This window comes from Lycorma delicatula, chromosome 3, assembly GCF_047948215.1.
Source record: "Lycorma delicatula isolate Av1 chromosome 3, ASM4794821v1, whole genome shotgun sequence".
Lineage (NCBI taxonomy): Eukaryota > Metazoa > Arthropoda > Insecta > Hemiptera > Fulgoridae > Lycorma > Lycorma delicatula.
Genome location: NC_134457.1, coordinates 221,988,012 through 222,003,227, shown reverse-complemented (window position 1 = coordinate 222,003,227; position 15,216 = coordinate 221,988,012). Strand labels below are relative to the sequence as shown.

The 15,216-nt window shown below is 32.7% G+C and overlaps 1 protein-coding gene across 2 annotated transcripts in view; it reads right to left on the bottom strand.

Moving 5' to 3' along the window:
* LOC142322455 (protein Wnt-5a-like) overlaps positions 1 to 15,216 on the bottom strand; it is a 485,502-nt gene that overhangs the window by 120,639 nt on the left and 349,647 nt on the right. The window lies entirely within an intron of this gene.

Genomic DNA, 15,216 nt, shown 5'->3' with positions numbered 1-15,216 from the left:
GTACGAGGAAGTCACGACGTGGTGTCCACATCAGATTTTTTGTTTTTTTATACCTATCTGCGTATATTTATCTTGGCATCTCTGCAGTGTACTGTTGACACAATATTTCTGTAATGTATTACTATATAACCAGGTATTAAATAAATAAGTTAATGGTGTAAAAAAATTCTCTTTTCAGATATCTAATTACGGAAAGTCACGTATGAATAAAAAAAGAATATATAATAAAATATCAAACCTCATGCTTCGCAACAAATTTCTATATAATAGCTGTCTGTTATACAAGTTTAAACTAATAGAATTCTACGGTGAGGCATTAAAAGTATTCAAACATTAATAGTTACAAATTTTAATTAAGATTGGTTAGAACAATCATAAAGCTTCCATTTCTAACTCGGTCACTAGAAGAGATTTAATGACAAAGAAAAAATTCGCGGATTTCTCGCGAATTCGCGGATATAAATTACAAAAAATAAAACCTATTAGATAAATGTGAGGTTCCACGAAGACTATGACGCCGATGTCCGATAGATTTATTGAAGGGCAATACAAAATGGTACCGTCGTTCAGCATCAGAATATAGCTATGGAAATTACCAATAACCGTAACACAAAAAACAGCTGCGAGAAGGAACACCAAAGGCATTTAAGGAAAGGTTATCCTTTCAATAAGAAGCCTTAAACGACCTTATTTAACAAAATTTTATTTATTGTTTGCAAAATAAAAACAGATTAGAGATAGATAAGTGGGATAAAAAATAAATAATATATTTCTATATTTTAAAATTCTTCTACGTCAGGTTAAAGGAGACACAATATGTAACAGACTTAATAAAAAAAAACTTTCTATTTTTAAGTTTAAACAAATTAATCAAAACATATGTCCAAATTTATATAGTACGATTAAAAAAATACATATAATAAAAATACTGTAAATTGTCATGGAAACATAATTTGTACTTCAGTTCTTAAGAGGTATTTTGAAAAAGCTCATAAATAGAATAGAAATATATAAAATCGATGTAAAATTTTATATTTTTTTTTATTTCTATTCCGTTAAGAATAACTCTGAATGAACTCTTACTAAAAATTTTAATTTTTTTCTTTTATTGTGTATGAAATGACTGTTGATTTTTGCGAGTAATTATTTTTCCAGAGTAGTATTTTTCTGAATTAATAATCAAACAAATTATGATAAATTAAATTTGAAGGAAAAAATAAAAATATTTAATTACCAGACTGAAAAAATTTTAATAAATTACATATAAAATAATAATTACAGATGACATCCGCAAATCAATGATTGTAAAACCTGAATTTATTATCGGATTAGCTGCAGTAATTAATTCTACATTCGGTGATTATGATTTTTTTCCTAAGTTGAAACGAGAACATAAGAATAAAGAAAAAAATAAAATCCACAATCTCATAATTGGAACTAAAATTGATGGAGTTTAGTAAGTTAAAATATCTTCAATTTTAACTATTTATTAATGTGCGTATATACGGTATGTGTATCGTCATGTGTTCACAGTTTGCCAAGGATATTGAGACGGCACATGTAAAAATTCTTACAAATATTCAATTTTTTTATCCTCACATAGCTTGTATGAAATAGATAATTAATTATAAATAACAAAATACAACTCCAATTTTCTGTAAACTTTACGATAGCTAAAAAAAATTAATAAGAGATTATAAGGGCAAGATGACGATAACAAAATCGACAATTCGCATTATATAAGAATTATTTACTTTCAATTTTTACAAAAAGAAATTATCTTAAACTTATATAAATGAATAGTGCCACTTTGTCCCCCTGTTCGCAATGAACTCACCGAAACGCTTCTAGTACTTAACCGCTGTCAAAAAATGGAATGCTCGTGACGCATTCTTCGCTCGTTTGTTACCGCACACTCACTCCAAATGCTCCCGCATACTGTCCCCATATTTTTCGAACGCTGAATTGAAAACTGAAAATTTGTTGGTCTTCGGCAATATTTATTCTAGTATCTCCGGGTCAAGGACTTAACCTGTAGTAAATGTAGCCGACGCACACCTTGTTCATGCGTAATGATCGGTATCGTTCGTACCTTCTACGCTATTCTATAAGTTCTTCCTAGAAAAAATTTCTTAACGGTTTCTACTATACTTTTGATCTTGATTTTCTCTTTTTCTTCTTCTGAAAGCTTCTCCACTCGTTAGTATATGACATTTACATCTCAGGAATGGTCCAACTGAGACTGTACAAGACTACACTTCATTTACACTCATACATATTATCCTCATTCACCCTCTGAAGTAATACCTGAACGGTAATTCCCGGAGGCTACATAAAAAAAAGAAAAAAAATTCTGTGATAGTTAGATGTCTTAACTTGTCTATAAATCAGCACAGCTCAACTTACTAGTAAGTATTTATTTGTATTTACCAATAATCCACTTAACTTAACAAACACCATAACTTGAAGTTCCCTCTCTCTACCAATCCACAAAATCTACCATCTAACTCTATTGCTTTTTCTACATCAGAGTTCCGTAACCAGATACAGTTCTGTGTGAATGCAGTTCTTGAGTTTTTGTGCCGCTCACATGTTACTCTCGAAACATACATAATTGAATTTTTTAATCTTAATAAATTACATTCCAACAATCACATTTGTTTTTAGAATTACTAAATATTTAATAATATTTACAGGTTAAACACTGGGATTTAATTATTAACTCGTTGAATAGTCTAAATCCACATTGTAGAAGAATTTACTAATGAGGAAAGTGACTTTTCGTAACAGAATAATGTATTCATATTGTTTGTATACGAATTTGGTTAATATGTATATATCTATATATACACGAGGTGTGTGAGAAAATGAGATTGGTAACACTGCGAGCGATCTGGGAACGCTGTGTCTACCGGTCTGTGTTAGACCGGTTTGTTCATCCCTTCCACATGCTCAGTACGAGTTTCAACTCCGTTCAGCCAAAACATTATTTTTGACAGCGTCATCAGTGAAGTGGTGTTTTTTTTGTGTTACAAAAATGGAGCATCGGAATTTAGAGCGACGTTGTGCAATCAAGTTTGGTGTTAAACTTGGGGAATCCGCGAGTGTTACCTTTGAAAATTTGAAACAGGCCTATGGGGAACATTGCTTATCAAGAGCACAAGTTTTCTGCTGGCACAAATAATTTTTGGAAGGCAGAAAACACGTTGAAGATCAACCTCGCTAGGGAGACCTTCAACTTCAAAATCTGACGAAAAAGTTGAGCGTAAGAGGGTTCTGATGAGATAAGACCGTCGTTTAACAATAAGGAAGATGAGTGAACAGTTAAATTTAAACGCTTTCACCGTACATCAAATTTTGACAGACGATTTCGACATGTGAAAGATTTGTGTGAAATTGGTGCCGAAAAACCTCACAACGGAACAGAAGGACAATCGAAAAAAGTGTGCGTTGATCTTCTTGAGAGGATTGACAATGACCAAGAATTCTTCAATCGTGTGATAACAGGTGATGAATCCTGAATATTTGAGTACGATCCTGAAACAAAGCGGCAAAGCGAAGAGTGGCACACTCATCTCCTCGACCGAAAAAATGTCGAATGAGCAAATCAAAGATCAAAATCGTGCTGATTAGCATTTTTGACAGTTGGGTTATCGTGCATATCGAATTTGTTCCTCCAGGACAAACTGTCAACCAAGTGTTTTACAAAGGTGTCCTTGAAAGGCCCAGGAAAAGAGTGATTCGCATGAAACAAGACGCTGCACACAAGTGGATGCTTCATCATGTCAATGCCTCGTGTCACACGGCCATTTCCATCAGGGAATTTGTGACCTCAAAACGCATTCCTACGGTTCCTCAACCTCCCTATTCACCTGATTTGTCCTTGTGACTTTTTCCTTTTCCCGAAATTGAAACGTATCTTAAAAGGACGTCATTTTGGAACTCTGGAGAACATTCAAAAGACTGTGACGACCAGTTAAAAGCCCTACCAGTTGAAGCCTTCCAGCGCTGCTACCAGGAGTGGGAACAACTGCTCCGCCGGTGTATAGCTGTCCAAGGGAACTACTTTGAAGGGGATAATATTGTTTGAAAAAATCTCATTACTTTTCTCACACACCTGGTGTGTATATATATATATATATATATATATACACACTAATAATATATATATATATATTAGCCGACATTCTCTTATAATTGTATTAAATCACAAAAAGCCCCTTTATGTAAAATTTCCATTTCATCAATAATTCACGTGCAATAATCAATGACATAAAATATTATTAAAATTAGGGTATTGTTAATGTTGTAATTTAATTTTTATTGTACCTTCTTGACTAAACAACCAGTGAATAGTAAACTTGGCAAAAGATGTTTGTTATCGTGAAAATTTCTATGCCATTTTCAGGATAACTGCCATTTCATATCAGAGTGATTCAGCCGTTACAAATATGCTACATACCATCCACACACAACACACACTTTCCGTAAAATACCAGGGATAAATTGACGTAATTAAAGAAACCATTAATGAAATTTTATTATTCTGCTACTTATACGCTTATGTGATAGATAAATTTTGAATACACCAATTTGTACTCGATTAAGGATAACTAAAAAAACTGCCATAGGCGATCCATTAAAATATTAGTTAATATTTCAGTGGCGGTCGATTGAAGTGTTAATTTCATTTACAATACTTTATTATAGGAAACATATAGTCATCACTGGGTTCAATAAATGTGCTGTTTGTGTGTAACTTGTACCAAATTTTCGTGAAACATAAATCAAAAGATTAAATCTTAGTTCTGGATCACCTCCCTTTAGAAAATCTCTCTTTTGGAAAACACAAATACAATGGCGCGAAATACTGTGTATTACATTATTATTTAATTAGTTATATCAATCGCGTGATCGTCAGTAATTCTTTACAATAGAAATCATCTCGCTGAAAAAGTTTATATAAATTTATACTGTTATATAAAGAAGAAGCGGGTTTTTGTTTATTCGGAATAAACAAAAAAACTACTCGATCAATCGCATCCAAATTTTTACCCATGTTTTTTTGGAATAACTGAGAAGGTTTACAGATACATCTTATCTCGAAAAATTTCTTAGTAGTGATGATGTGCCGGTTGAAGCACAAACTTTAATGAATTGAATTAATGAACTGTGAATATGAATCTCTATCACTGTGTGAGCTTGAATTGAACTGATTGATTCGAATCAATCGTATGATTAATATTACAAAAATAATAGAATTAAATTTACGTTAAATAAAATTTCTGTTTAACAATAATGGGCTTCCCGTGGGGACTGCTTGTGAGACTAAAAGTGGTGAGGTATGCAAGCACCTCGTGGAAGGCTATACCGAATACCAACCGGTAACAAAGGGTATTTGTTAGTAAGTTGAAGGCTATATATAAAGTTTTTCTATTTGTTATCGCATCACGAGAGAACCAACCGACCGATTACTTTCAAATTTGCAGGATGCATTTGTATTATTTCAGGGAAGATTTTAAGCCATCGATCGAAGCCCTACCAACCTTGAAGGTTAAGATATTAAAATATCCATTATTTCTTCGCCCCCAAGGAGGGTTAAATTGTGAATTAAAGATATTCATTAACGAAAAAATAGATTAATCCTTTTACTTCATATTATATTTTTACCACCGTGACAAAGAAATAAGTAATGAATTGTTTATCGTCAAAAATGTGTGTGTATACTTTAGTTACCATAATTACCATTATTCTATCTTTTGTCATTTAGTTTCTTTTTCAGCTTTATGTAAAGCTTGAATACTGTAATTATTATTTATCAGCAGTATACTCACAAACATGAGGATAACGTACAGTGCGGGGGTCCAAGGAGTAGAGTCCTCTGGGAAGGTGGGAATTTTCTGCGGGTGTCCAAAGCCCCGGCCCCCATGAAAAATTGAGAATGGCGAGCGAAGCTAGCTCTGCGACCATAGGGTAGGCTTCTTGCCCCGGGAAACCCCAAGGAGCCCCTGAGTTGGCTCCGGGATTCGCGAGCTGACCTGAGCCCCGAGGTCCAGGTTCTGGGCAGACGGACCGGCTAGTAAACTATAAATGATGTGGACAGGAAATAAAAGAACTATTTTTAAGAGATAGACGTTAGTTTAATTTATGCTTTTCAATTAGCGATTATATACCGTTTTAACATCATAGTATATTTAACCTAATCTACGTAAGATTGCCGATAACTAATGTGCTACTTCATTTTGAGTAAATATAACCAGATTTCCTGAGGCATTGTAGGGCGATACATGACCACTGTCTGCAGGAGTATGAAGTCTTGTTTGATAGCCTCTTGGTAATTTTCTTTTTATTACCACCCACCCGTATCTTTTTGTGCGTTTTGTAAGACATCGTGTTAAGGATGCGATGATCTGTTTTAGTAACGTGATCTTAGTATGGTACGTAGGTTCACGGGCTTTGCCTGTGTACCTGTTTGGGAAATTCCTTTCCTACATAGCAGCTGTAAAACAATGCTCAACCTGGGACTAAAGCAGTTACAAAATAAGAACGGGACTTCTAATAGGCTTTCTAATAGGTGATTCACGAAGAACGTAACAAACTTTCAAGGCACTACCTACTTAAAGTAGGTTTTAAAACGCTTCGTTAGCGAGTGTCGGCCGGCGAATTGTTTCTAACCGCTAGAAAAAAGTGTGAAGTTGCCCCATTGTGCTAGAAAATTATCTGCCTTTTTGTTTATCAGAAGAACGTTTTCCATAATAGATCTGGCGAATTATTTAGCAAAAAATTTAAGTAGGAAGCACCCGAAACAATCTCATTGGAAATAGATGTTTCCAATATTTTGTTGCCTATAATACCACAAAGAACGTTCAGATGGAACTAGTTGGTATAAAGTTTCGACGGTACCGTTTGAATTTTCATGACTCCGTATGAGTTTCTGAATTAAAGTCTACTTCGAGTAAATGTGGTTTCGTCAATAAACAAAAAAGAATCTATATTATTAATACTGTTAAGAACCCAGTGAAAAAATTTAAACGTTCAAGAAACCTTGGCAGAAAATGTTGTACCTTTTGTAAATTAAAAGATTGGAATTTTCGAAAAGGATGGGTCTTCTCGAAGTAATCATCGTACTTTTTGTGTTAAACCAGTACAGTAAAATATTCTCCTGATAATGATTAATATTGTCAACTTGTAAAATAAATTAAAATAAAATTAATTTTTAATTTTCTTTAGCGATGTCAAATAAATTTTATTGGTGTATTGTTTTATTTTATTTTAATTTTGATTGGTTTTTCTCTAAAATATTTAATTATATTGTTTTGTAACATTAAACATTTTGTTTAATACCTAGTTAAAATCTGCGGCATTTTGATAGTTTTTGTGTATAATAAACGTCAAAATTCTTACCTTTACATTTAGTGGTCTGAGAACTTAATTCGTATAATTACACTCAGAATCAAATTCTCTACAAGTTTGTGTTTATTAACCATTTAACATAGTTACTTTACATCAAACATAAAACAGTGTTTATCTCGATCCCAACCTTTGTTTTTTACGCCAGATTTTTCAAAATATACTAAAAATACAGTCTGGGGCTTATTTTTTCTTAATTATTCATGTCAGATTTCCTATAAAACCACAAAATTTACCCTCTTAATTTAGGTTCCGTGAATTACAGTCTAGCTTAGTTTTACCGAAGGTGCAAATATCAGGGCGAAATCTTTCGCCAGCCGTTACACGCTAACGAAGCTATGATTATAAGAACTTTCTTCTTTATTTTCACCAGCATTAAACTCCTGCAAGTTTGCGACATTCTTCGTGAATCACTCTGTAATGCAAACACGAAAAATTTGTATTTATTTTAAATTAGATTTCTTTGCGTCTAAACTAAAAGAAAAAAGTAATATCACGTATCATTGAGAAAATTTTAGAATATTATTTTTTTATTTTTAATATAAACACGTCAACAGAGATGTTAATGTATTTAAAAAACAATTCTGCCTTACTAATATAGTTTTATCGTGTTATTTCAGCTTGGTATTTGCAAAAGAAATCAATGAGCCTGGAAATCTTCATCAAATCATTTCTTTTGACATTGAATATAGAACGATAGACTACGGCAATGTAATTACTTATGTTGAAGTGATCGATTTAATTAGAGATGGTACAAATGGATATCCGACCTTGAAAAAAGGAGGAGTCGGTCAGCAGTATTTAGTGATTAGTCTTGAATCACAAATGAATCTCGGACTTCATTTTAGCATATCTATTTATGAAAACGTCAATCTAAAAACGTAATAAAGAAAAGAGTAAAATTACATAACAGATTAACAAGATGTGTTTTGTTAAAATATAAAATTAAAAGAACAGATAATTAGTCTGCTATTTTAATTCAATAAAAATTCTTGAAATTGTGATTACATTTTTTATTTCTGATTACATTTTTTATTTCATGTTGTGCAGGCAGGCAACGTTTGGAATATGTAAAACAAATTGTTAGGGATGTAGGATGTAGGGAAACGACTGGCACTAGATAGAGAATCTTGGACAGCAGCATCAAACCAGTCAGATGACTGAAGACAAATTGCTTTGAAAGTTAGTACTTGACATGCAGAAGTGGAAGGAGAACTTTATTCGGATCTACGAGAGCTTTTCAGGGTACATTTTTTATTCCAGGTTCTCGCTATCCCAATCACACAAAAACAAGAAAACTTTGTGTATCCTCCTTGCTCTGCCCTAGGAGCATCGATATTAGAATTGTTACTGGTACGGATGGACCATGAGGACCAGACTTAAAGCGGATGGCATATTTGGAGAGATGATTCTTTTTCAATTCTTCAAATTTAAATCGAACACCAGTCGAACAAAAGTAACAATCATTGGTGTGATTTCGTGGCTCTCGCCACACCACTGGAACTCCAAATCTGAACGCTTCTTGTTCACCCTTTTTTAACCACCGTCTAAGTCCTTAAACACATGTGTAGCAAACTTATTAGGATGATCAAGTTTTGTATTGATCTCCTATTTTCACTCCAAAATATGAGATACACTTATCAAACGAAACTTGTTCTATTTAGAATCAGCAGAATTTTTGCAGTCTCTTGAAGCCATTTTGAAAACGGAAAGTTTTCTTGATGGCCTGAAAATATATTTTCAACCGACAAAAACGCGTTTGATCACGGAGGACGAAAAAAAAATCGATTTACGCACGCTGATGATTAAAACAGCACTGATAGTAGTTGTACGGTTCATGAGTGGCGCGGATATCTGCTAATAAACATGTTACATCTTGTTAAAAATCTTGCCACAACCTGTCGGCCATGCTGATGATACATTCGCTAAGCAATGGAGAGCCAGCTCTTCACCGTCTCGTCATTTTCAATTCAACTACCCGCATTTTTAATCATACTCATCAACCCACCATTCATCTGTTTAGCTATAATAATGCATAGTACAAGCCAAAAAAGTGGAAATATTTTATTAATTTATGTCTTTTTACGGTATCACATTCTCGCAATTTTTCAAGTTTTTACAAATTTTGAAATTTGCGATTTGCGAAAAATTCTGACGTGATGGAAAAAAATAAATGTTATTTTAGGATTCATCGCTAAAAATTACATAGAAATCAATGGCCAAAAGTTACAAAAACATTCTACAACCAAACTTTTGCAGGCTTGTGGTATTTGATTACCGTAGAACGACGACGTCAAAAAGAGAGAGAGAGAATGAGAAAAGACATGACACAACTAAAATGTATCATATACGTGTATATATATATATTCTTTTTTTTAAATTGTTTTAAATAAAATAACATTTAATTTCGATGAAATTAATTATACTCTTTTATAGCTGTTTTTATTTTTACTACTGTAATTAATTTTCTTCTTTAAATTGAAATAAATTGTAAATTAAAATTATTTAAAAGTAAAACTAACATAATAGTCCAATAAAACCAAACAAAATAATTAAAATACGATTTTAATTTTATTCTACTTCTTTTTCGGAAATAAAAAATAACTTTTTAAATTTTATATAAATTAATTAATAAATAATAAAATCAAAATTTATTTTATTATAATAACCTAACATAAGACCAATAAGTAAATTAATATTTTATATTAATGCTAAATCGTAATCGTGTTTATAATTTTTTTTAAATTAAGAAAAAATAAACAGGTGTCATAACAAAGATCTGGGGAAGGATTAAAGAGAAATGAAATCTTGGATTGACAAAAAAGGTAAAAAAATCCTGACAGGGAAGGTTCACGAAATTAATCTGCTGATATGTATTTATATATCACATTCTATTATCAGTTCCATGCGCCTTAGCCACTGAAAACATTGCGACTGGTAGCGATGAATTAATATATCCCTTTCCGTAATGATACAGTTCTCAGTTACAGTAGAATATGGAATAATTGATTCAGTTAATTAAATAAATTAATCTTCAATATTCATTAATATTGAAAATTTTCAAGAAATTTATCTTTATAAGACGTTATAATATAAACATCGTATGTACAAAAAATGATTTAAAACTAGAATCGAATAGAAGAAAGGATAGTTTAAGTTGCTAGCATGACCGTAGAGTGATTTCTTATTTTTCCGCTTGACGACGCCACTAGCAAAGATGGAGACCCGAACACAAAGCCGTCAGCGTTTTGCAGTTTGCTAAATGTGAATCTGCAGTTACAGTTTAATTGTAATCCCTGAAGTGAGAATAACATTCGTCGGTAGAATAATCAGTTGAAAGGACCGGATGAGAGAAGAGTATATATATATATATATATATATATATATATATATATATATATATATATAAAAGACCTTTATATATATATAAAACGACCGGAAGACCAAGGTCGTTTGAAAAAATGTTGAATGAGTCTTTCCTGCAAAGTCTTAAAAACTCTGATAGGAAGGCAAAGGCTTCCAATGTGTGTATATGGGTGTGTGTGTGTGTGTGTGTGTGTGTGTGTGTGTGTGTGTGTGTGTCAATATGGGATATTTTAAGGAAATGCTTACATATGCGTCCATACCATTTACAGTTGTTACAGGATTTGAAGCCTACAAACTGCACTGCGTACCGACTTCGTAATCGTAACGTTGAAGCATGAAGAGGACAACTTTTTGATATATTGTAATGAGTCAGCATTTCATCTTAGTGGAAAGGTTACCACTCATGATGTCCGTATTTTGGGGTCGAAAATCCGCAAGAACTCTTATACTGCGAAAGGGATTACTGTTTCGCAGGTATATACTCTTCAAAATTAAATGCTTTTTGTGGAATATCCCGACGGCAAGTTTGTAGGCTGTTCTTTTAAGCTGATTCATATGTAGCAGGAGTTACTTATTTGCATATACTGTGAACTCTTTCCTCCAAAACAATGAAAAAATTTATATATATATATATATATGTCATCTCCTATATGTTTGTCATCGCCTTACAAGCCATCCTGGAATTTAGAGGTCAAGGGGAAAATTGGCCACTTACAAGCGGCGAGTCAATGTGGCGAAAACCGCATTGTCGGACCGTGTGGGAGTTCCTTGACGCGGTTGCTACGTTCCTAAACTCCTACCGCACTGCTGTCGGAAACTAACCTAGAGATATACGGCTGACCACCAGCCAACTAAGGCCCCAAGAGCTTTAATATGGTGGACAGGTATTTGCTGGAATTCAGCGATCAAGGCGTGGCAGCGAATTGCTGTCTAGACGAAATAAATTTTAATTTATGGTTGTTATATATATTTTTAGTAGTTGACGGGGTGCGCCTACCAATTTTAGTAAATATATGACAAGTGAGCGCTTAGTCCGCTCACGCTGTTAGGTAAGCTCTACGAGCTATTCAGGACACTGGTCGCTGAACTGTTTCGTGACTCAGTAGCAGTTTGTGGCACAGACATTCGGTCTTATGCTTTAGGGCGACCGAATGTGGTTGTGGCGGGAGAAATGCCAAGCAAACCTATCGCCTAGCAGTCGCATTACGTAATATCTAAATTCCAACTTTGGAAGGGTCAATATCCAGGGATATGAAATGTATATAAGTCGAAATAACGTTTAATTAATTTTATTATATTTGTGGGTAAAAAAATAAATAAAAATAATCTACACTTAGAAATAAAATTAAATTAATTGTCAATGGACTGCTTAATTGACAATAGCGGAAGCCGTGTGCAGCCGCTCGGCGCAGCCATTTGGTCCAATGATAAAAGGCAAAATGGACGATTTTCATTGGTTATCAGTAAAACCAAGTTTTCATAATAGTTGCCGAATAGGTTTCTTACCACTTTCTGTTTCTCTATGCCATGTCGATTTTGAATCCATTTTACTAAGTAAAAGATTAACAAAGATGAAACGTTATTATATTGTGGAAAACTAAAATGTAAGGGTTTTCATCAACGCCGATTCCATTTAATTCAGTTTTTGAAGATCTTTGGAACTGCGCTATCAATATCCGAATTGTCTTCAACAAAGGATTATAAAGAATGGTAAGTTCGACCGTTAGCAACGATTTCACTACTCAACACAAACTATTTTTATGTGTATCTGGAATCGTACATGGTGATTTTAACTAATTTTGAGGTGCTGAATTCAAAACTATTATCAGAATTTGTGTAGCACGTCACGGTTTTTTTTAGATACATACAATTTATTTACCAATAAAGGTATAACCACTGTAAAATCAATAACTAAAAAAAACTATTATGTGTATTCGTCTAAAATTTGTTTAAATCAATTAAATTTTTATTTAATTAAACACATAAATTGAAATATATTAATAAAATTTTAAAATAAGTTTCTAAAAGTCTAAATCATTGGAAACGTCTTTAAAATAACAGTTGTTAAAAGTTTAAATCATGTGAATTGTTTTACATTTAATTTTTAAAATACGTTGACGAACTTTTTCGCTTGTACGTTGTTTCATCAGTTTCTCTAAACAAAAACCAGCAATAGTCACCAATGATTCTAGGATGCCATATTCCTTGATACCGATTCTCTGTGGTCAGAATATCCTGATGGAAACCCTTTCCTTGCTCATTACTGACAGAGCCGAAACTGAAATGAATTTTTAATGACATCCTACATTCTAAATATTTGTAGTTTTTTAAGAGCTTATTAATGAAAAAACATAGTTTTCATCTTTTCTGTTGCCTAAAAAAACAGTAACAAGGTCTTTGGAGGACTTCCACGCTGCTAGTTCACATTCGCTAAGTTTATCGTCAAAAGTTGAATTCTTAAATAGTTTCTTGATTTGCAGACCGATAAATAACTCCTCCTTGAGCTTACCATAACTCAATTTAGGAAAATTCATTTTTAAATGATTAAGTTTATCGTTTTTTTCTAGTGCCTTTACATAATGTTTCATTAATCTGAGTTTTATGTGAAGCGGCGGCAGTATGAGTTTACCACTCTCAATTAATGACACATGCTTTGCATATTTTTCGCCAGCCACAATTTTCTGCCGTAATGACCAGTTCTTTACTTGATAATGAGTTTTTGTTTCACGGCTATCCAAAAGACAAAGAAAACAACAAAATTTCGTAAACCCATCTTGTAAACTAAGAACTTTCAGATCGCTGCAAACTTGTCACAAATGCTCTTTGTAATTTATTGCTTCTAATATTAATGCCGTAGTTTCATAGTTTCTTTCATGTTGACTGTATGAGCTAATGGAATAGATAGGCTGGCTGTTTGTTACCATTATGCAGTAAAACTGTTTTCATGCTACCTTTAAGATCGTGAATAAGTCGTCCTTCTTCAGGAATATACAGATTCCAGGCTCTTTCATCAGGCCATTGACATCAATACAAACGCTAAATGAATTTTTCATAGTAAAATAAGTTGAAAGAGTTTTATTTCGTGTTCTAAACGCAGTAACGTTTGTTTCTTCCGCTAAAAGATTCCACTGTTGCAGTCTAGACCCCAAAAGTCTGCCTTTCTGCTTTGATAACTTTAAATGGCAAACTAAATCATTAAGTTCATGTTTTTGTATTAAATAAGGAAATTTCTCATCAGATACAGGAAGAAATTCTTAACGTTCTGTAAATCTGCTTTGTTTTCAGATTGTTCTTCTAGCAATATCAGATTAAACGGTAGGACAGGTACAGGTAACTCCCCTCCGTGTGATACCGATTTTAGAAATGAGGATACATCTGCATATTTTATGAACTTTCTATTTTTGAATAAAAATCCAAATATATTTGTAAATGAAAAGTAGCGGTCGGTGAAATGGTCCTTAGGATCACGACAAACCCACTGTATATCAAACGGTATAGCCCGTCATTTACCCTTCAATCATTCAGAATTACTGAGTACGATACGCAAATAACATTTGCGCCCAGATCTTATCTTCGCCGAGTGCACAATCAAAATAAAATTTATAAGCTGTTTTTCATCAATTCGAAACGGTTTTTCTTTGAGATTGAGGCGTAAATTTATCACAGACATAAAAAAAATTGTCTGGATGATTTCAATATCCACGAACTTTTGGAGAAACTATGTTGAAACAAAAACGAGAAAAATCACTTTTTATTATAAAAAAATCGACGAAAGTATAGCAGATACTAATAACTATGTAAAATACAACATATAGTACAGACAAGCGAACTGAATAAAATTTTAAGCTGTGTAGTGAGCAACAGCAGATGTGTGTATGATGTCACCATACAGACGTTTTTACGTGTCTACTTTTAATAATACAATGTATATATTTATTTTTTCTTTATTAAACGCGTATGAATATTGTTTAAAAGTAAAAATACGGAAACTATTCTTAATTGTAATCAGTATTTGATAAAAATGAGTTTATTAAAAAAAAATTTACAAATTTACGATTTACGTAAAACCTTTACGCGGTAACACAATTTCAATAGTTAAACTAGTGTTATTAGTGATCGAATGTGAACGATTGGATGAGGATGGTTCATGTAATTTTTAAACAAACGTTTACACTTATTGTATAACTTCTTTTTATTTCTACCGATAACTACTTGAAAGCAGATATAGTTAAATTCCTATATTACAAGAAAACTTTTCACAGAACATCATGCTATATAGTAGTTACTGTAATAATTTTTAATTTATTATGTAACTTGTTACACAGCAAATTTTGTTACGTAGTGTAAACGAGGTTTATAAATTTTATCGTTATAAAATTGTCCTTTTTTTCTTTAAAAACTTATCTAGAATAATAGTGATAATAATCCCTTTCTTCTTTT